The 23200-nt window shown below is 41.1% G+C and overlaps 1 long non-coding RNA gene across 4 annotated transcripts in view; it reads left to right on the top strand.

Annotated features, from left to right (window-relative positions):
- Positions 1-23200, top strand: part of LOC309814079 — a 182518-nt gene that overhangs the window by 103228 nt on the left and 56090 nt on the right. For 3 of the 4 annotated variants that reach the window (XR_014295604.1, XR_014295605.1, XR_014295606.1), the window contains exons 2-3: positions 6323-6427; positions 13363-13471. This is a non-coding gene — a long non-coding RNA (uncharacterized lncRNA). The remainder of the gene's footprint in view (positions 1-6322; positions 6428-13362; positions 13472-23200) is intronic. The other variant, XR_014295603.1, reaches the window with a different exon arrangement.

Genomic DNA, 23200 nt, shown 5'->3' with positions numbered 1-23200 from the left:
ATAGTCTGCCAAAAACACCATTTCCCCAACACCATGAAAATCAACTGGAAATCAGTCTTGTTCTTTAGTTTCTTTTACAATTTTTCTTCTTTCAAAAACATGCCATCTGTTTAAACAACTTGGAGGGTAAATGTTCTTATTAGTGTGCCTTTTTCCACAGGGTATTTTAATTCATTCCAGCAAGTTCTGGCCGAGTGCCTGTGATGTGCCTAGCACCTTATGGATGTGTGGAAAGCAATAGGTTCTAGTTCAAAAACAGCTCAAATACAGGGCAAAACCTATACTCCACCACAACCCACTTCATCAGTCAAGAAATCAGGTAATTTTACTACTTGCCATGTTATCTAGAAATCTACTTTGGTATTACTGAATGTCATACATGTTATCTTTAAGAACTTTTTTTTTGTTAGGATACCTTAAAGATATTACAAAGATGAGTTACCAACTTCAATATGATATTCTACAATAAGTACATGTAGTCTTCAAAGAATTGCTATCAAAATATGAAAAATGTCTACAAACCAGTAAGAATAACACAATCCAAGAGAAAAATGGGCAGAAAACAGGAGTAAACATCTCACAGGGGAGGAAACACATATGTACAACAGATACATAAAGAAATGTTCAGTATTATTAGTGATCAGGAAAATACAAATCAAGATCACGTGAGATCCATTTTCCTGATAGCTGAGTGGCCAAAATGAAGAAGGCTGACAATACCAAGTAATGGAGAGGATATGGATCCATAGGTTTTCATATACATTATGGGTAGGAGGGTAAGCTGGTGCCACCTCATTAAATCTAGTTTGGTATTATCTCTAAAAGATATGAATTCACCTTCTCTTTAACAGCAGTTCTACAGTGAAATGTTTACCCATGTGCAACAAGAGGCATGTACTCAAACGTTCAGAGCACCACTGTGCACAAGGGCAAAAACCTGGTGACAACCCAGGTGTGGATGCTTAAACTGTGATATAGTTATCCATGGAATACAGCAGTCAAACCAAGTGAACTACAATAGCATATAATAATACAGAGGACTCTCAGCAACATTATATTAAGTGGAGAAAGCCCCAAATGTTGCTTAAGTGTGATATGCTTTTTATAAAGTTAAAAACAACTAACATAAGAAAGTAAGGTTTGGAATGGAAAGTATGGCAGTTATAGTTACTAATGCTGCATTACAAATGTGAAAAGTGCTAGAGAGTAGATTTTAAAAATTCTTATCATAAGAAAAAAGTTTGCAACTATGTATACTGATGGATGTTAACTAAACTTATTGTGGTGATTATTTTGCAATATATACAAGTATTAAATCATTATGTTGTACACCTGAAACTAATATAGTGTTATATGTCAATTATATCTCAATAAGAAAAGGAAATACACTTTTCTACTCTATTTTGATATGCAATTGCATGTACTTAATTAAAAAGGAAAGTAGAATATATTTTAAAATTGAATTATTAAATACCTTCCATAATATTAAAAAAATAATAAAGTCTAGAAATAGAGAGGCAAGTGAAGAAAGTGAGAGAATGGTGATCACAGTATGTTGGGTCAGGTATAATGATGCAGAAGAACAGAACCCATGTACCATATGGCTAAAAGTTGCCTATTATGACGATCTTAGCTTCTGTTTTGCACATTGAATTTAGGGATGCTTGTTAAGGTATAAAATAACTAGCAAAATAAATATAAGTGGGTCATGAAAGGACCAATGATGACTGTGTCATAGAATAAAGATTATAGTTAATTTAATCCTGTGCATCTGAGGTTCATGATAAAGAAAGCAAGCTACTTGTTATAAAGAGAATATAAACATAAAAATGTAGGATAGTTTTTAAAAGTTTAAAAGAGAGCATCTGTGTACTGCTTCGAATCATCTTTTGTACCACAAGTGCTCCATACGCTATGACTTACAACAGTGAACAAGAGACAGTTTCTGCTTGCAAGGAATTCATGGTTGGTAGAGAAGGTAAACAAGTGGGTAGTTATAACAGTTAACTAAGTGATGGGATCATCATAAAGAAGTAAAAGGACACAAGCCTGGGCATGGAGGAAGGCATCTTAAGAAGGTATAAAATCTAACTGTGGACTTGAAAGGACAGGATATTTTAGTCCCTTTCAAGGCCCTCCATGGGAAGGAGAGAGATGGGGCTTGGGAAGTCAACAGGGGCCTCATCATGAAGGGCCTTGTGAGCTAAACAGTGGACTTGGGGCCTTATCTCAAGAGCCACAGGAAGTCATCAAAGAGTTTGAGAAGTCACATGATGAGGTTTCTGGCTTCAGAAACAGCAGGATCAGAGGCAGAAAGCCTCAGTTAGATTACAAAGATTGATGCAGTTATCCAGGTGGGCCATGGTGGTAACTGGAAGTAATGGCAGGATAGAGAGAAGTAGGCAGATTAGGGAGTTACTGTGGAGGGAGAATAAGAGGACTCAGAAATTTATTGGATATAGGGACCAAATAAGAGAGGCAAGTCAATAATGATTCCGACTTTAGGTAGCTGGGAAGATGGTGGTGCCAGATGCCAAGACTTGAGAAAATGGGAGAAAGCACAGGTATCTTACAGTGCATCTCATTTGGCTCAGCATTGGTTCACAGTGTCTCACAAGCCTTTTCACATAAAGCTGACATTTTCTCAGGAAAGCATGGCTCACAAACACGAAAATCCTCTTCTTGTTTCCAAACACCTGGACAGAGTTGTTAATGATGCAGTATCGTGGGAAGAATGTTTAAATAAAAGTTTCCAAATCCATGACCTAACATTACAAAAGCTGCTTCACTTTATTTTCTAAGTCATTCCTGGGTTCATTACTTGTGTGGCTAACTATTGGTGTCACTGACCCCCAATTATAAAATGAGGTCAGAGTTCCTCTGTGATTATTTTCCTTCTTTTTAAAAGCAAGATAAAAACCTAAGCATGGCTCCACTGGGCAGTACCTAATAATAAAGTATTTTGCTTCAGGCACATCATAAAGCAATTGCACATATTCCTTCCTTTTCATATGGTGGGTCATACACATGTAATGTAAGCAACATTGATTTCCTAGAGAATGATTGCCAAGATTAAATTTTCTGATCAGTGGCAAACAGGAATGCATGGACCTATATCTATGTAAAGAGTTCTGTGACATGGCCAGTACTATGGTCATTTTAGAGCTAATTCCCTCAGAAACCTTTAAAGCAAAATGGCCATGGAGTGATGCATTGCCAGGCTGTAAGAAATGTTGGCCCATTACCACCAGATCAGTCCCTGAAGGGTTACTGTTAATATTTGGCCTCAGGGAGAGAGGAGTCAATAAAAATCCACATGTAGGGTACTTTATACACTCATGTGCAAGCAAAGGGAAGGCTAAGGGAAGTAGAAATCATTTACATAGCACATAAGAAGGATCATTAATATTAGTTACCAATTCTCATACTGCAACTGTGTGTGTTTATGTGAACGGTAATATCGCAAAGCAGTTAGCAGAATGCAATTTGGTGTCATAGAGATTAAAGTCAAACTCTGGTTTTGTCATTTAAGAAGCAATGTGACTTTGAATAAATTATTTAAATTCTCTATATCTTAGTTTCTTTATTGATACAATGGACAATATACCACTTCCTTGGGTTTAATGAGTTAACACATGCAAAGAATTTAAACTGGTATCTGACGTATCTCTAAGCATTCAAAACAATGGACATAATGTAAGGAAAGCAACATAAATGTATAGTAATATACATCAGGCTAAAGTCTGATATTAAACCTAGATGCCTAGTATAACTAAAACACTGTAAAATACTAAATTTGTGGATAGTTGATTTTTTAACATGGTTTGCAGGAAACATAATAATATCATATTCCATTGACTCTATGATGTGCATTTAAATATTTAAATGAGAGGCATTAACTTTGCCTGCAAATATATATCAAAACTTCTGGAAAGGATGACAACAGCTTGGAAGAAAATTCTAGACCCAATAATGGAACATTCTTTTCAGAAATGCTACATCATCAATGTTCTCCTTGACATGGAGGATGACACTGTAGAATGTCCCTAGCGACCCTCATCTGCAAAATGATTCAGAAGAACCAGACTCTTAATGGCAAGTTCCAGAAAATACCTCCTCCCATTTGTTTTGTTTATGCTTTCCATGTTATACATGCACAACAGTAATGTTTGATAAAAACATATGTCTAGGGCTTCCCTGGTGGCCAATGCAGGGGACAAGGGTTTGAGCCCTGGTCCGGGAAGATCCCCCATGCCGTGGAGCAACTAAGCCTGTGAGCCACAACTACTGAGCCTGTGCGCCACAACTACTGAAGCCCGTACGCCTAGAGCCCATGCTCCGCAACAAGAGAAGCCACCGCAATGAGAAGCCCACACACCGCATCGAAGAGTAGCGCCCGTTCGCCACAACTAGAGAAAGCCCAGGTGCAGCAACGAAGACCCAATGCAGCCAAAAATAGTAAATAAATTAAAATAAATAAATTTTAAAAACCACATATGTCTAACTAGGTCTGTTTATTAAATAGAGCACTTTCAAATCATTATAAAATAAAAATTCTAGTGCTAAAGTGCTGTGTCATAGTTTAACTGTCAGCCTTTGTCATATTGGCTCATAAATAATGGAACACCTCACAACTGATGACAACTTAGCTTTACTGAAATATGGTAAACAAAGTACAAACAGTCAAAAGAATTTAGAAAAGTTACAAAACTGAGTTGCTAAGGGAAAATTTATCTGGGTTCAAATCTTAGCTCCTCTGTTGCGAGTTATGTTAACTTTGGACAAATGACCATCCCTCCAAGCCACTGTAACTGGCAATTTTACATGAGTCATTAGGTAAATTGTGTGGATTAAATGAAATAATACAGATGAAATGTTTAACACTGTACTATACAAATACTTCAAGACTGCAAGAGATGACTGATATTGTTACTATAATAATTAATAATCTACTGCTTTAAAATATGAAAATACTTCAGATATGTGTCACAGCTTATAACAGAAAGCTGTTATGTCTGTCGATCATCCCCATAAGACAGAAATACCCATGTAAATATATTAACCTAAGTTATAAATTGTTTCTATATTTTAATTTAAGGATAATAGGAGAATGAATGACTGAATAGATTTGAAAGGTACATTAATAGTGGTCTGAATTAAAATGTCATTTAAGTTCCCTACTCAAAAATTTATGTTGGGGAAGTCAAGGGCACTACAAAGACAGGTGGCCACTTTCTAGCTGAAACTGATAAACAGGAAGAGAAAGTGATTGCTGATGAAAAAAGTCGGGCCATGTGTACTAGGAATACAAGGACTGAAGACATCATTGTCAGTAACATGAGTTTCAAGCATAAGACTTAAACTGGGAGACTTACAGACAGATACACTAACCTTATAATTGAACCATAGTATGTATGGACAATTATGAAGAATGTTCTAGGGTACATAGTGGGAGGTATTACTTCATTTGGCAACAGTGAATGAGATGATAGCGTGTCATAGACACACATGCCTTCCTGATGATCCTCCGTCATTGATTCTCAAATTTAAGATTCCTTTGAAAGAAAAATTGTGGTTTGCTGGTGTATCCAGTGATTTTATTATAATGCTACTTAAATGCATATATATAAACCTAGATATAAGCAGATGTAAAGTTAAGTGGAATCAGAGGAAAAAATAAAAGCCAAGCCAAGCCAATACAATTAAAATTGATTGCATTTGTTAAATGGAATTGCTGATGCGGTTTTGTTGGAGCCCAGTAAGTGCTTGTGACACAATTATGGAATTGACCGAACAAAGATTCCTTTGAGTTCAGCCCTCCTCAAACATCAAGGTGGGGGTAATGAGCCATTTTCCTGTCACTTTCCTCTATTTGAACTACTTTACCCCTCACTTGACATGCATATATTAAGTCTGCCTCTCTTCTCCCCTCTTCTCTAATAAATATATGGTTCCAATGTATCATAAACCCAACTGCAAAGAAGGACACTGTAGTAGTTATCTTTTGCTTTTTAACAAACACCACAAAACTCAGTGGCTCAGAACAGCATCATCACTTCTCTCTCATGGTTTCTTTGGGTCAGGAACCCATCAGGGGTTCAGCTGGGTAGTTCTGGCTTGCGGTGGGGTCTTTCATGAAGTTGTAGTCAGATGGTGGCTGAGGCTGGAAGTCTTTATCACTTGCATGCCCAGTAGCTGGGCTGGGAAAACTTGAACAGCTGGGGTTCCTCTACCAGCATCTATGAAATCTCTTCATTGGGTCTGTGGCATGACAGCTTTAGGAAAGCCACATTTCTTAAATGGTGTCTCACTTTCTTCCCAGGTACATGCCCCAAGACAGAGAGCCAGGTGGAAGCCATATTGCCTTTTCCAGCCTAGCCTTGGGAGTCATGCAAGATCACCTTACCTCATTCTTCTCATTAGAAAAGTAAGTCACTAAGTCTTGTCTGCATCCAAGGGAAGGAAAATTAGAATCCTCTTTTGGAAGGGGGGAGTATGAGAGAACTTGCAATATATTTGAAAACCTTCAGATATTGACATCATGTGGCCATTTCATTTAAAAATGTTCATCTGGGGCCTCCCTGGTGGCGCAGTGGTTGAGAGTCCGCCTGCCGATGCAGGGGATACGGGTTCGTGCCCCGGTCTGGGAGGATCCCATATGCCGCGGAGCGGCTGGGCCCGTGAGCCATGGCTGCTGGGCCTGCGCATCCAGAGCCTGTGCTCCGCAACGGGAGAGGCCACAACAGTGAGAGGCCCGCATACCGCAAAAAGAAAAAAAAAAATAAAAATAAAAATGTTCATCTGCATGATTCAGTGTATGCTTTCATCCCTTTACACATCTCATAGGGAATCCACAGAACCCCAGGAAAAGATAAATCATCCCCCACTGGTCTGCGGACACCCCAGTTTGAGGAAAATTCACTTATGCTCCAATTACATACAGGAAATGGAGGCTTCCTTAAATTATGGGGTAGGAGAGAATGGACTTCAAAAAATAGAGAGAAGAAAAGAATAGTCTTGGGAGAATTTTTTACTAGATTACATGTTAAGTCAAGAGATGTATAATTTACCTGAGGTAATGAAATCAATTTTATTTTAAAGTTTGCTTTGGATTTGATATGAGATGCCCAAAATAGACCTATCCAGGATTAAGTAATCTTTAAAAATGGCTCTCGAAAAACCAATGCTCCTTATGCTATACTAATGCAAGCACTCTGTTAAGGACTTCTATCATTAACCAAACATATCATGATAGTAACAAGACAGATTTCTGAATCCTTTGAGACCCCATCGAATGTCCTTTATAAGGTTCAATCTGTTCTTTTTTGATAGAGTTTTGGTTCACTCGCTTATTTTGGTTTTATTACCCCAAAGATTAATGAATAATAATGAATACTTCTAAAATACATTAATTATATGCATCTGCATTTACAAACTCTCCTCTTAAAAATTTTCTTTAAAATAGAACATGGTTTATTAAAACAATAAAATAATTTACCCCCTCCCCCAAAAAAGAAATAGGAAGAGAAGAGAAGACAAACTGGAAAGTGTTTTGCTAATTGGTGAGGCTGAAGAACTTGATGTATGCAAGGATGATTTTATTTATTTTTAACTTCCTTTCCCACATATTCTAATGGTGGTTAAGATGCCCCATCCAAAAAGGGAACCCTCCTACACTGTTGGTGGGAATGTAAGTTGGTACAGCCATTATGGAAAACAGTATGGAGGCTGCTTAGAAAACTAAAAATAGAGTTACCATATGATCCAGCAATCCCACTCCTGGGCATATGTCCAGAAAGAACTCTAATCCAAAAAGATACATGCACCCTTATGTTCATAGCAGCACTCACTATTTATAATAGCCAAGACATAGAAACAACCTAAATATCCATCAGCAGATGAATGGATAAAGATGTGGTACATATATACAATGGAATATTACTCAGGCACAAAAAAGAACAAAATAATGCCATTTGCAGAAACATGGATGCAACTGAGATTATCATACTAAGTGAAGCAAGTCAAAAAGAGAAAGACAAATACCATATGATATCACTTATATGTGGCATCTAAAATATGACACAAATGAACCTTTTTATGAAATAGAAATATACTCATGGACATAGAGAATAGACTTGTAGTTGCCAAGGGGGAGGAGGTGGGGGTGGGATGGAGTGGGAGGCTGGGGTCAGCAGATATAAATATTATATAGAGAATGGATAAACATCAAGGTCCTACTGTATAGCACAGAGAACTATATTCAGTATCCTATGATAAACATAATGGAAAAGAATATTAAAAAAAAAGAATGTATATATATATATGTATAACTGAACCACTTTGCTGTATAGCACAAATTAACACAACATTGTAAATCCACTATACTTCAGTAAAAAAAGGCACCCTCCATAAATCGCTAGGACTTGGTGTCAAGATCCTGCAGTGTTCATTCATTATTCAGTAAATATTCACTATGACACATAACATCCTTCTAGGTCCTGGGAATCTGTAAGAGTAATAATGCAATCTCAGTCCCCATGGGTTTTATGGGTCTAATGGGGAAGACAGGCATTAAGCAAATAATTTTAAATGTAATAAATGCTACAACAAGGAAATCATAAGGTGCGAGGGGAATGCTAACTTAGTCCTGGGGGAGAGGCTGGAATGGGGAATGACATGTAAGCAAACATCCAGAGAACGAGGAGATCACCAGATGTAAAGGAAAGAGATGGGGAGCTTTCTGGTTTTTTCTATATTTGCTATCAGCCACTGTAATATCTCTTGCTTCAAATATTATACAAAGAAGTTGTGGCTACCACGGAAATAGATTTCTGGGAAGGCGTAGCAGGGGCATGGATATTGCAATGGCCTGAGTGAGTCCTCTGCAAACCACCATCTCATGGGCGCAGGCCGCTGGGACCTAGATGGTTTTCAGGCTGGCTAGCAGCGCACCATCAGTTGACTCTAGCTGGGCATTCTGTGCCTCAGAGCCTCCCTTCCACTAACAATTCCTTTCTCCATCTCTGCTGCTGCTGAGAAGAGTGAGAAAGAACAATTTACCTCCCACTGACTTCAAAAGGAGCCTGGGCCTGCCGTCTGCGCAGCTGGCAAGGGCTGCTTTCCCGGTATTTCCCATTTGTTGTCAGTGGGGCTGCTGTGGCTTGAGGAATGCCTCTGCCATTCCCAAAAGAAACAAGGAAAGTGAGGGGGTGGGGGCAAGACTCCTCTTGCCTCTGACAGTTCAGGTGCCCTGAACTCCTCACCTCTATGGGCAAGATCTGTCTTAGCAAACACCTGGAAGGGCATGAAAAGACCTCTACAGAGTCCCCAAATGCTGGGGCTGAGCATTCTCCTTTCTGGACCCCTCATGCTGTCTTGAGCATGCTTGGCACGATTAGCTGTCACCTATCTCATATTTGAGATAGCAGTGTTACCCCAAACGACTGAGATGTGGCCTGCAACTCACCCAAGAAGTTCCCATTATCTGCAGGGATAACAGTCTGTGTGGTGGCTTCTGTGTTCACGAAGGGCTCGTGGTAAAGCTACTTAACAGAGGGAGGGAACTGACTAATGAGGATGGAAGCCGGCCACAGAGACAGACATTAGCCCTTGAATTTCTGAATTGTGGGGAGGTCCAGGAATCCTGAGGGGAGAGGGAAATAGCCTCAGGACAGTACAACTTGCTAACTGGTCTGGACATATTCTAGACTTTTAACAATAGGTGCCTGGTGAGTAACTGGATATTTGGAGCAGCGTGTATACATCCTCAAAGGACAGGTGTGCACTGCAACAGAACTGGGTCATCAGGGCTAGATTTCAGTGCCCGGTTCTTTAACCTGCTATGTGACTTTGGGGTACTGGCTTATCCCCTTCAATCTCAGTTTTTCTATTGGGCTACATGATTGCTTCCTTCCGATCCTAACATTGGTTTTCACAATTTCTAAAGCCATGACCCAGGCACTGTTTTTATTCTTTAACACAAAATATGGTGTTGTAATTGAAAGCCTGGGTCCTGCTACTTGGGTCTGAATCTTGCTCAGTGATCCTGGGCAGGTTCTCTAAGTTTTCTCGGTCCCATTTCTTCAAATGTAAAAAGGGGAGTATAATCAATCACACGGGGTTGCAGTAGATGAGGGTTACAAGGGATAATGCAAGAAAAGAATTTAGAACTATGCTTGGTACAAAAGCACGCAAGAGATGTTACTTTTTATTATATATTAATGGCCAGAGTTGGGTGAAGAGCTACAGAGCATTTCTCTTTATCCTTCAAACCCATCCATGAACTGCAAGGTTATTTTTCAAGTACAAGCTGCCTTCCTCTTGAGCTGTACTCCTAGTGTTAATGGCACATTGAGTATGAGGGGGAGAGGGGACACAGGCCATGTCTTCAGAACGTGTTGCAGGCATGGCCAAGGGCCTAGTCTCTGAAGTCTCAATCTGTTCAGGAGGACTCTGTCACGTGTCAACTTTTGCTAAGCCACGAAAACATTTAGAGTGTATGTGAAATGAGATGTTCAACAAAGGAGAATTCTTCCTTTTGTTGGGATGTGCAAGAGGTATTTCAAGGACTCTTCATTTCAGATGGTATCTTTTTCCATGTGGAGGTGTGATTAGGCGGAGGGAAGTGGTGGAGGCTCTGGACGGTACATCTCCCAGTTACAATTTTCCTACTAAATTCTAATCTGAAGGACATGGACATATGAAAGTGCACTAAAGACTCAGAATTTCAGTACAAGAGTACTGATAATAAACTTCCCATCTCCCAAATGGATACAGTTATAAATTATAGTTCGTTATAAGATGGTTGAAATCTGGGGAATCTAGAGCCCGTTTCATTGAAGGGTCCAGGAAATGTGTTGACTTCAAGCTTGGCTAGTTCAAGTTGCTTAAATATTTTCACTGAGACTTGTTCTCTCTCCATCTTTCAGCTCAGTTTTCCTCTATTCCGGCTTTATTTTCAATGAGATTTTTCCCAAGTGGTGGCTACTAAGTCTACTAGTACCTCTAGGCTTGCATTTTATCAATTTTGAATGCCAGCAGATGAACAACACTTCTTTTCCAATCATGCCAGCAAAATCCCAGGTGGGATTCTCAGGGGTCCATCTTGACTCCCAATTCACTGAGGCCAAGGGAAACAAGCCCTCTGACTGACTGGGCCCAGGCCACAGACCATTTCCTCAAGCCAAGAGGAAATATTCAACTCAAACTTCACACACTAAGAATAAGTGGAAGGCTGGTTGCCCCAAAGAAGAATGGAGTGTTGTTCCCAGAAGAAGGCAGTCAAAAACCCCTACAGATCCCATTCCAAACAAGGATTTAGGAGGCAGAAAGCCATCCACACACACGTGCCTATAGACGTTTATCTGGAAACTGTAGTGAAATAGCTGGAAAAAATCAGGTGTTCATTTTGATGAATCATTTTGCTGTTTCCCTTTCTTCAGCGAAGTCCTGGAGATTCACTCATCCAGCAAAGTCTCACCTCTGTAGAGCCTTCACCCTGTGCCTGGTGCTGAGTAGGAAGCTGAGGACCAGAAAAGAGTAGGACATTCTGGCTGGGAGCGAGAACATGCCACACACCTGTATTGCTCTTCAACATGGATTTCTACACTCTATCATTCTTCTCAAGTAGCCATGGATCTGCTTCTCTCCCTTTGAATGCTGAGGGCTCCGTCTCCAAGTTCCTTTGCTGGAAGGCATATTATGAAATGGGATGTCCTGCCAGAGACACACATAAGAAATCTGAACTGCATGGCCTCACATAAACCCTGTTAGGTCTCAGTCAAGGGCTCCGTTCCCCTGCAACAGGTGTAAGGACAAAAGGCCTATTGTCCTTAGGAGACTATAGGATAAATAGAAAGAATATGTCCTTGCTAGTTAATCTGCTGGTGATAAAGAGTATTGTTTTATCTCCTGCCATCTCCACAGTTCCATGGGATGCGAACTATTGTGACACAAAGTCCCCTTTGTCTTTCCAATCCAATGAGATGTTTAAACTGACCTTTCATATATCCCTCCGTTGTCACAATCTGAGCACTGAGTTGGTATTTTGCACTGAGGGGATTATTTTTATTCTCCAAAAGGCACTATCATCTACAGAGATGCTATGATGCTGAAAAACAGCATGATTTTCTTCTACTTAAAAAAATGGGCTTTTTTTTTAAAGCGGTTTTAGGTTTATAGAAAAAAATGAATCCAAAGTAGAATTCCCATCTACTCCCTCACCCTGCCCCCTCCAATCCAGTTTCCCTTATTATTCACACCTTGCATTAGTGTGTTAGTGTAGTATATTGGCTATAATTGATGAGCCAATATTACAACATTATCATTAATGAAAATCCACAGTTTACATTAGGGTTTACTCTTTACAATGTATATTCTATGGGTTTTGACACGCATAATGACTTGTATCTGCCATTACACTATCAGAGAATCATTTCATTGCCCTAAAAATGCTCTGTGCTCTGACTATTCAACCCTCTCTCCTCCCCAATCCCAACTGATCAACCATGGATCTCTTTACTGTCTCCATACTTTCTTCTTTTCCAGAATGTCATATAGTGGGAATCATTCAGTAGGTGGCCTTTTCATATTGGTCTGTTTCACTTAGCAATATGCAATGAAGTTTCCTCCGTGTCTTTTTGTGGCTTGAGAGCTCATTTCTTTTTGTTGCTAAATAGTTTCTGCTTAATTTTTAAAGCTTTCAGCCTACGAGAAGAATAAAGTTGTCCCCACCTCTCACTTCCTCCTTTACTGGCATTTTTGTAAACCTAAGAGATTACTGGTGCTCACCAAAGTTTTTAAAAGTGGGCTTACTCTATGTGTTATTTGAAAGAATTAAATATTACAGAACAATTTCAAGTACCTTTTTTTTTTTTTTTTTTTTGCCATACGCGGGCCTCTCACTGTTGTGGCCTCTCCCGTTGCGGAGCACAGGCTCCGGACGCGCAGGCTCAGCGGCCATGGCTCACGGGCCCAGCCGCTCCGCGGCATGTGGGATCTTCCCGGACCGGGGCACGAACCCATGTCCCCTGCATCGGCAGGCGGACTCTCAACCAGTGCGCCACCCGGGAAGCCCTCAAGTACCTTTTTTAAGACTGGAGGAATGAAGAACAAATTTTAATATTTCAATCCCAGCCAAACTAGAGAAGGTCTATTTAGGCTGCAGACAACACTGATGTTCTTGGCATCTTTACCCAGAACAATTTATATCTCTGTAATTAGTGTTTTTCTGAAAAGAAATGATTTCCTGACTTTTTTTTTTTTTCCTAGCAGCATCAGACAGAGGTCCCACTCACCTGATTACTGATAACATTCGTTTTTAATACATGAACCAAGCACTTCTCTTCTTTATTTCCTCAACAGAATCCACCTTGTTCATGAGAAGAACGGTAGTGAGTGGAGGAGTTCCCATTCACTAATCTGCTGTTTGAAAGTCATAAGATGCACAAGCTTTAGAATTCGAGGAAGTGAGGTGAGCATCCCCACTCTGCCCCTTGGCTAGCTGTGTGTCTTTTAACAAGTCATTTCTCCTCTCTCCGCCCCAGTTTTTTCTTTCATAAACCGCAGCTAATAATAGCCTCCTTCTTGTAAGACTGTCCTGGATATGGAAGGAGATAATCCACGGAGAACGTTAAGCACAGTTTCAACACAAAAAACTTCCTCAAACATCAGCCAAGCCACATCAGGCAACTGGCCTGTGTACAAAGGAAATGCTGAGTACAGAGTAGATGCTCATGAAATCATTTCTGACTGATCAAGGGGGCAAAGGGAGGGTAACCCCATCTCACGTGGACTCTCAGAGAACACAGTGGAGGAAGCCAACTTAACTGGGACTGAGCGTGATGGAGCAGATTAGGTACCCTGTGCGATCTCATGGAACCAAGAACATCACTCCTACTACCTTTTGGCTCTACCCCTGCTGAGAGATAGGCCCACTGCTGATAGCTCACATCCTTCTCTCCTCTCCGAAAGCCCATTTCCTGAGCAAGCGCCATGCTTTGGAAAGGTGATTAGCAAGCAAACCCAGTTCCCAGGTTTAATGGACAATTTCTTCAGGGTGAAACTGAAGGGTATAGCATCATTCTCTGTCTCTCCTTCTCCTCACCCCTCCCCCACCCAAGTAACGTATCTCCTAGTTATTAAGATCCCAATGGTGCAAGAAATCTCAACCCCACACAACACAAGAGCTAACTACATATATACTGTGGGTATCCTTTTTTAATCCTACTTTTGCTTTTTAACTACTTTCGTTTTGCAGACAAAGACTCCTTTGCCAAAGGCAGGTTAAATAAACTCAGACACATCCTGTCTCTTTTACATCTTTGTTTATCCATAAACTGTCAAAGATACAGATGAAAATCCACTAAAGCAGGCATGAAGCAGTTAGACAAAGGCCAAATGAGACTGGAGCATAAAAGCTTGATGTTAGAGAAGATATTATCTAAAATGATACCAAGTGGCTCTGTGTGATGACATGAAAAAAAATTAAAGATATCCACAAAAGATGACCAACTAATACAGTTAAGAATGGACTCAATTGTGCAAGAAAGTAATAATGAAAAAAAGACAATGTGAGAAAGTATCTATATAGTTAGTGGGAAAGTGATAAAGCTTAGGGGTTAAGAGCATAAACTCGGGAATGAGAGTAGATTTGAAACCTGCCTCCTCATTTACGTTTTACCTTTAACTGCGTGACACTTAACTACTCCAAACCTCACTTTCCTCATGTGTAGATGGGATAAATTAGTATCTACCTCAGAGGATTATTTTTTGAGGACTTGCTGAGATAAAATATAAAAGTGCTTGATAATGCTTGGCTCAGACAGACTTCCAATATGAGTTAGCTGTTATTTTTAATATGTTAATAAGGAGTATGAATCAAAGGGCACATAGCATGCAGTATGGTCCCATTTTGCTGCCATAAAACCTTTTATTCCAGGGTATCCTGTGAAGTTTATGTTCTGCATAAAACAATTTGGGAAATGCTGCCTTAAATAAATAAAACCTAAGACTTGGGTTGGGTGGGTGGGGAGATGGGATTTATGTCTTAAATATCCTCATTAGAAACTGAAGAGTTTTAAAGTAGTGCTTATAGTTATTTCTGTAACATTTTGTGCATCAGATTAGGGGTCAGGAACATCTCCTCTGTGCTGTCCTCGCTTCTACGAAAGATCAGATTTCATTTCCATCATGTCTACTAACAGTAGGTTTTCTGGGACCCAACGAAAAACAAGGACTGCCTGCTCAAACTGGTTGCAAGCTTTGCAAAGCAAAGTTTTCTCTTTTGACCTCTACCTGGGCAGCAGGCCTGTGTCTACCCTATCCTGATCCTGGGTTAGCATTTCCCCTTGTGTCCTATGAACACAGAGCCATCACCTCCTTAGGGAGCCTGGAAGAAGCACCTGGAGCCTCTCTGGAGAAGAATAAACTGTGTGCAAGGTTATGGATGTTTTATGATCTGTAAGAGACGGACAGTCCAAGGTGCAGGCTTGCAGCTTGATTTTTTTTTTCCTTTTTTAACGCAAGGAAGCGCAGCAGTGAAATTCATTTTCCACAACTCCCCAAGCGGTTTTGCAATAAATCTGTGAATTTAGTCAGCCTCCTCTGTTGAGGCAATCTTTCCTAATTGGGCACTTGTGGGAGACAATAGACATGATGACAAAAAGACTTTACCTCTGGAAAGGAGGCCAGAGTCTCATCAATGACACTGATAATAAAGCTCCCATCCCCCAAAGAAATGGAGCATGGGCCTCCCATGCCAGCCCTGACACCAGGCTCACCTGGTCTCCGGTCATATTTGTCTTTTAGACCATCATCTTTTTCTCCTCCTTCCTGGCGCCAACAACAAGAAAATGAAAATTCCGAAACGAAAAGTGAGCCTCTCCAGCACCACATCGGCCAGTAACTAAGTGGACTACTAAGTCAATTTCTAGAAGTTTCCCAGAAGACTGCAATCGAGTAATGGGGAATTGCATGAGAACTGAAAACAAAGCTAAAACATAGAATCTGAACAACATGATCTTGTTTCCTTTCTCTTTCTCTGACTGGGGATTCTGACTCCTCTGTGCCAATCCTGGCAGTAACGGTGGGGTTTGGAAGGGCCCCGGGTAGGAATGTCATACACAAAGCTGTTGGCTATCCACTGGCAAAGCAACCTAGTGTAAAAAAAAAAAAAGAAAAAAGAAAAAAAGAAAAAGCAGGGATGTGGCATTAGATGTCTCATGTTTCCTAATTATTGGACAAATGTGACCTCCAGATTTAGCTGGTATCTGTCCTGGTAGGTCAGGAGTTGAGAGAGAGCAATCCCAGCCATGGAGGCAGGACTTTCTGAGCAGTTCCCCCCATTTGAAGGGACTGGAGAGTAACAGAAGGTGCAACCTACGTTCCTCCATGCTGGAAAATGAGACAAGCAAAGCATGGTAATGAATTAGAAGTGGAGGAGAGGGAAGAATTTCACAAGGATGTCACCTGTCCCAGTCCATCCAGCTGAGCCTGCCATTCCAGCACCCTTTTCATTCTCTGCATCTGAGAGCATCTTGACATGTCCCCCCACCCCCACCCCCACTCCTCAGGGCCAATGGCGGTCAACAGAGCATGTTGGAGATAAACACAGGAACTCACCTCTGGTCAGCAGCCACAGGGCCAAAACAGGAGGATGAGCTCTGAAAAATGCCATCTTCCCAGTGAATTGGTCACAAACTCAAAAGAGCCAGTGTGTTTCAGCTCCTGTAGCCGCAGGCCCTCACTGGCTAGTGAATAGGGGCACTGATGGGGCAGAAACGCAATAAAATCCCAGGCGCCTTCATTTCAGTCCCGAGTTGTGGTTTCTCTTTTTCCTCCCACTGGCCAGCTTCAGCATGAATTGCTCCCAAAACCAACAGTAAAATTTAATCACCACTCCTTGCAGGAAAAGAAGAAATCCTCATCCCTTCCGGGAATTTTCTTTTGGTGTTAAGTCTTACAGGCTTTGGCACGCCTCTCATATACACACACGCTGTAGGGGTTGCCAGATGACTCTTCTCTGTAGAACAGGGCTCTCAACAAAGAGTGGTCCTCAGATAAGAAGAATCAGTATCACCTGAGAACTCAGTAGAAACGCAAACTCTTGGTCTCACCCAGTCCTACTGAATCTGAAGCTCTGGTAATTGGGCCCAGCAATCTGTGGTTTAACAAGCCTCCAGATGATTCCAATGCACACTTGATTTTGAGAACCACCAATACAGGCTGTTCATTTCTTCAGAATCCCTCATATTTTTATACCTGTGTCTTTGGTCCTCTTGTTCCCTCCATTTGGCACGTGTCTTTCTTTCCAGCTTGGGAGGCTCCTAGTCACTCTTTAAAGCGCTCTGAAACATACCCTCTCCTATTTGTAAGCCTCCCCTGACACCATCTTCTCCACCCAAGCAGAATCAACTGCCTTATTAGTGTTCTGACAACACTTCAGGCAACCACTAATAAATTATATTACAATCATTCTATATGTGTTTTCCATAGCAGGCTGAGAGGTCAGAAAAATGTCTAATTCAGCAAATATTTTATACAAAGTATCACAGGGCTATCGCTGTGTTAGCTCTGGTGATGCCAACATAAAATAATAAAAACCTTCATTAGAAGTGGGACACTGCCTGGGCTTCCCTGGTGGCGCAGTGGTTGGGAGTCCGTCTGCCGATGCAGGGGACGTGGGTTCGTGCCCCGGTCCAGGGGGATCCCACATGCCGCGGAGCGGCTGGGCCCGTGAGCCATGGCCGCTGGGCCTGCGCGTCCGGAGCCTGTGCTCCGCGGTGGGAGGGGCCCCAGCGGTGAGAGGCCCGCGTACCGCCAAAAAAAAAAAAAAAAAAAAGTGGGACACTGCCTCATGTACACAACTCATTGGTGCATGCCAAATGAGACTGCAAATCCCAGGCTTAAAGTCTCACCCCTGAAACGAGCTAACTGTGTAACCATGGGCAAATTATTTAACATCTTTAAATCTCATTCACTGTAAGGAAACGCCGGTAGTGTTTATGGGATGAATAAACCCGCACGCTTTAGTGGATTAAACCCAAATAACCCAATCTAGGGGTTAAGTCTATAGATTCAGCAGCTACTTTATTTCTCGAGGCAGAGAAATAAAGGATATCTGTATCTTATATCTGTAGGAGACAGAAGGGAGAGAGACAGAAGAAAGTCCTGGGCAAGTAAGAAGCTACAGGAGAACATGCAGCAGCAAATTCAGATGCCATTTGATAACCAACAGCTCTCAGACTCAGGTCCTGCCAAGGTCATTGCACCGATGGGATGGGGGACCCAACTGAGTGAAATGTGTTTTGCTTCTGGCCAGGCCCATTTCTTCCTTTGGGAGCAGAGGACACCAAAGCAAAGGGAATTTTTGAAATTGGGTCCCACAAAATGTAAAGGAACCAACACAGGCAAATGAACCATTTGCTGAATCTCTTTGTGAGTTCTTGCATATTATTATCCAACGATGGATGGGCTTGACCATTCAAAAATGGGTATACATTCTAAAAATAATACCCTTTTCATGAAAAAGTGAGGCTGTAATTTTTGCAGGGGTCAGCTGGGTACCATGCATATTTTTATAATCTCTTTGGGTTCCCGGAGTGGGACTGGTTTGGTGCTATTATAGGAGAAGGGATTCTGATGTGTAGTTTTCTCTCCTCTTTCTGAGGTTGTGGTGGACACGCAGGCATCCAAATTTTGCAACTCTGTAACTAAAATGACACCCCTACTTCATGGTTTGGGGCTGTTTTTCCAAAAGTGGGCACAGATGGTGTTTCTGTCTCCTCTAGAGAATATTTTAGGATGTAAAGTCTCTGAAATAAATTATTCAACTGAGGCCAAAATAGCCTTCTGGAAAAAATCATATATGAATAGGAAATAAGAGCAGCCTGGCTGGGGCTAAAAAAAAATGAAAATGCAGCTGGTTTTTAAAAATGGTAATATTTGTAATAATGCTTGTATTGGGAATGTAATGAGACCTGGAATTGTGGAAGCCAGCAGAGCTTTACCGAGGAAATTTAGTGACTGTTCTTTCATCCCCTCCCCTCCCCCCACCTTTTTTTTTTTTGCGGTACACGGGCCTCTCACTGTTGTGGCCTCTCCCGTTGCTGAGCACAGGCTCCGGATGTGCAGGCTCAGCGGCCATGGCTCACGGGCCCAGCCACTCTGCGGCATGTGGGATCCTCCCGGACCGGGGCACGAACCTGTGTCCCCTGCGTCGGCAGGCGGACTCTCAACCACTGTGCCACCAGGGAAGCCCTCCCCTCCCCTTTTTCTTCTCTTCCCTCCTCTCCTGTTCCCTCTCGTCCTACCCCCCCTCTTCTCCTCTCCTCTCTCTCTCTCTCTCTCTCTCTCTCTCTCTCTCTCTCTCACACACACACACACACACACACACACACACACACACAGAGGGGCTGATGAAGAGTAGACAGAGGTCTTTACTTCTAAAACTCTGATGAGCATATGAATTGCCTGGGGATTCTGTTCAAGTGCATCTTTAGATTTTGTAGCTCTGGGGTGAGGCCTGAGAGTCTGCATTTCCAACAAGCTTCCAGATTAGGCTTCTTTCCTGGCCCGCAGATCATACTTAGAATAACACGTGCTAGAGGAAGTTTTATCATTACATATACATGATTATATGCGTGATTTCCCAGGCTAGTAAATGAATTCTCTCACTCATTCCTTCAGTCATTATTTATTGAAAACTGCTCTGCACTGGGCTCTGTGCCAGGTGTTGGGGAAAAAATGATGAGCCTAACAGACCCTCTCCTTGTCTTTGTTGAGAGCCCAGTGCCTATGACAAACAATCAGATAATCACATATTGAAATATAATACTGGAACTATATTAAGTCCAATGAAAGGTGCAGGGGTGATGACATCTTAAAATGGGGTGTCTTCACTAGAGGGTTAGAAAAGGATTCCCTGAGGGAGTGATATTGAGCTGAGCTATGAAGATAATAACAAGAGTCATCATTATTATAACAGCAAGCAGCTAACCATTACTGAACACTTACATTGGGCTGGTACTTTACTATCTCTGGGCATTATCTCATTTAATTCTCATAGCAACCTCGTAAGGTAGGTGCTATGATTAGCCAGATTCACAGAAGAGAGGCCTGAGGCTCACAGAACTTTTAGAGGTCACACAACTAGTACAGAGCTAGTCATGACTCCAATACAGATCACAGATAGTCTCAACGACTCCACTTCACTGCTTCCGTTTATCACCTAGGACATTAACTAGGAAGATCACTAAATCAATTGAATCAAATGAATTGTCTACTTTCTTCTTTCTTGTAAAAACAGCCACAGTGGGATCTGTTCCGCTCTTGCTGATGTGATGTTGCAGGGAAACCTCTGGGCAGGAATCAGAAAATAGGACATTGGGTTCTAGCTTTGCCAATAACAGGCTATGGGCTTGGGCAACAGTCATGACAGCTACCACTTTTCAAGTACCTACTGTGTGCCTGAGACGTTGCCAAGAGCTCAACATATGATTATCCCAAATTTTCAAAATAATTTTGTCAGATCAGAGTTGTATATTAATATCTGCATTTTACAGGTAAGGAAACTGAAGCTTGGAGAAGTTAAAGTGGCATAACTTGTAAGAGTTAGGGCAGGGATGGGAGAGGTCGTTCAACAGGTCTCAAAGTGATCTGTGGAACCCTCATCATGTCTAATGCCTTTTGGGGGGGGGGTGGTCAAAGCTCTTTGCATCATAATACAAAGACATTAGTTATCTATCTTTTTATATTGTATTGATATTTGCACTAATGATTCAGAAGCAATGGTGAGTAAAGTTGTTGGTGTCTTAGGCAAATATTTAATTTTTTATTAGCAATGTTAATTGTATAAGTTGAAGTAACTTTTTCCCTCGAGGTATATGAGTACTTTTGATAAACATACTCACATAAATCAACAAAGTTTCAGAAGATCAAAACGTAACTGTAACTGGAAGCTAACGCCTAGAAATATATGCTATGTCAATAATCATAAAGGCCTCTGGGATGATAACCTGCAAGTATTTCTTGCCAATAATATAATTTTTGAGCTTTCAGGCAAAAATTCGAATTTTGGAAAACTTGTATCTGCCACCATTAGCCTGTCAGCTTTCCAATTCCTAAAGCCCCTTTTTTTAAAAAAATGAGAGTTGTGGGCTTCCCTGGTGGTGCAGTGGTTAAGAATCTGCCTGTCAATGCAGGGGACACAGTTTGAGCCCTGGTCCAGGAAGATCTCACATGCAACGGAGCAATTAAGCCTGTGCACCACAACTACTGATCCCGTGTGCCACAAATATTGAGCCCATGTGCCACAACTACTGAAGCCCGCACGCCTAGAGCCCGTGCTCAGCAACAAGAGAAGCCACCGCAACGAGAAGCCCGCGCACGGCAACTAAGAGTAGCCCCCGCTCACCGCAACTAAGGAAAGCCCACGCACAGCAACGAAGACTCAATGCAGCCAAAAATAAATAAATACAATATTTAAATTTATTTTTTAAAAAATGAGAGTTCTGATATTAATGAACTTAAAAAAAAAGATTTTGGAAAATCTGTAAAACTCAGTGGACTAGTATCTTCCAAATGTCCAATGCATAGTGTTAAAAAAACATGCATGGGTAAAAGAACTATTGAAAATACAAAATGGACTCATGGATTTTACTATAACAAAGTATGACAGTTCATCGATATGGTTTCAGATTCCACATTACAACTGAACTGATGAACGGAGTACTTGTCAAGTTTTGTGTACTACCAAAGAACAGCTACAATTAAACTGATATTAAACTATGTCCTTCTTTCCCAATTACGTATCTGTGTAAAGCTGAATTTTCTTTGTATACTTCAATCGAAACAACATATAATAGATCAAAGGCAGAAGCAAATGTGACCATCAAACTGTCTGCTATTGGGCCTCCCTGGTGGTGCAGTGGTTGAGAGTCTGCCTGCCGATGCAGGGGACGCGGGTTCGTGCCCCGGTCCGGGAAGATCCCACATGCTGCGGAGCGGTTGGGCCCGTGAGCCATGGCCGCTGAGCCTGCGCGTCCGGAGCCTGTGCTCCACAACGGGAGAGGCCACAGCAGTGTGAGGCCTGCGTACCACAAAAACAAAACAAAACAAAACAACAACAAAAAAAACTGTCTGCTATTAAGTCAGCCATTAAATGTCATACAGTGCTACTCTTTTTGCCAAATGCTTTCTATTTTGAAAAATATAATTACTTCTCTTAATGTATGTTATTTATGTTAACATATAATGAGTTTGTTGATGTTATTTTAAAATGAGTTAAGGAAGAAATAATTTAAAAATTGTCTTAGTTTTGATTTTGAATACAATAAATATCTATAGGTACAATGCACATGAGCAAAGCTTTTTGGGATCCTTAATAGTTTTCACGACTGTAAGGGGGTCCCGAGGCCAATGGAGACTTGGTATAGTGCATAAGAACATGGACTCTGGGGCCAGATCTTCCTGGGTTCAAATCCTCACCATAGCTCATAAGCGATACAGCACCTTGGGCAAATTACTCCCACTCTCTCTGCCTTAGTTTTCCCATCTATATCATGGAAATGAAAACAATAGTTCCTATCTCCTTGTGAATGCTAAACAAGTTAATATTGATACATTCTAAGAACACTTCCTGTAGGTATTAGCTCTCGTCTGATTCCAGAGCCAGTGTTCCTTCCACTAGATCCACCTTTCTGAGCATCACCTTCCTTATTTCTGAGACTTATTTTTAAAGTCCTTCAGCTTAGCCATTGCATGCCTTTGCAAATATATTCCCTACTGATTAAAAACATAATAGAGCAGCATTCTAGTTAGAAGGGATGCCAGCTTAGAAAACATGCTATTTAGCCTTTGAGTGGAGGTTAAATGCACCACATGGACAAAGGAAGTTATTTTTAAAGCACACCTAGCTCTGCTATAGATGTAGAAGTGCTCCTTGGATTTGAACTTAGATATTTTTTTATAATTCACTGACTCTGATCAAGTATTTTGATTATGAAAGTTAGCACTGCCAACATTTCAACAGGCATCAAGTTGCATTCTGTTTTCCAGTCAATATTTATGGAGCCCCTTCTGTGGGATCAGTACTCTTTGTGGTGTGAGAATAAAACAGATGAAAGCAAACGATGGCAATAATGTGTATTTTGGGCGTGTCCATCAGGGGAGAGACAGACAACGAACAAATAAAAATATTCAG

Source organism: Mesoplodon mirus, assembly GCF_964341445.2.
Source record: "Mesoplodon mirus genome assembly, chromosome: 12".
NCBI classification, from domain to species: domain Eukaryota; kingdom Metazoa; phylum Chordata; class Mammalia; order Artiodactyla; family Ziphiidae; genus Mesoplodon; species Mesoplodon mirus.
Note: the sequence above shows the minus strand (reverse complement) of the source record. Positions and strands in the feature narration are given on the sequence as shown.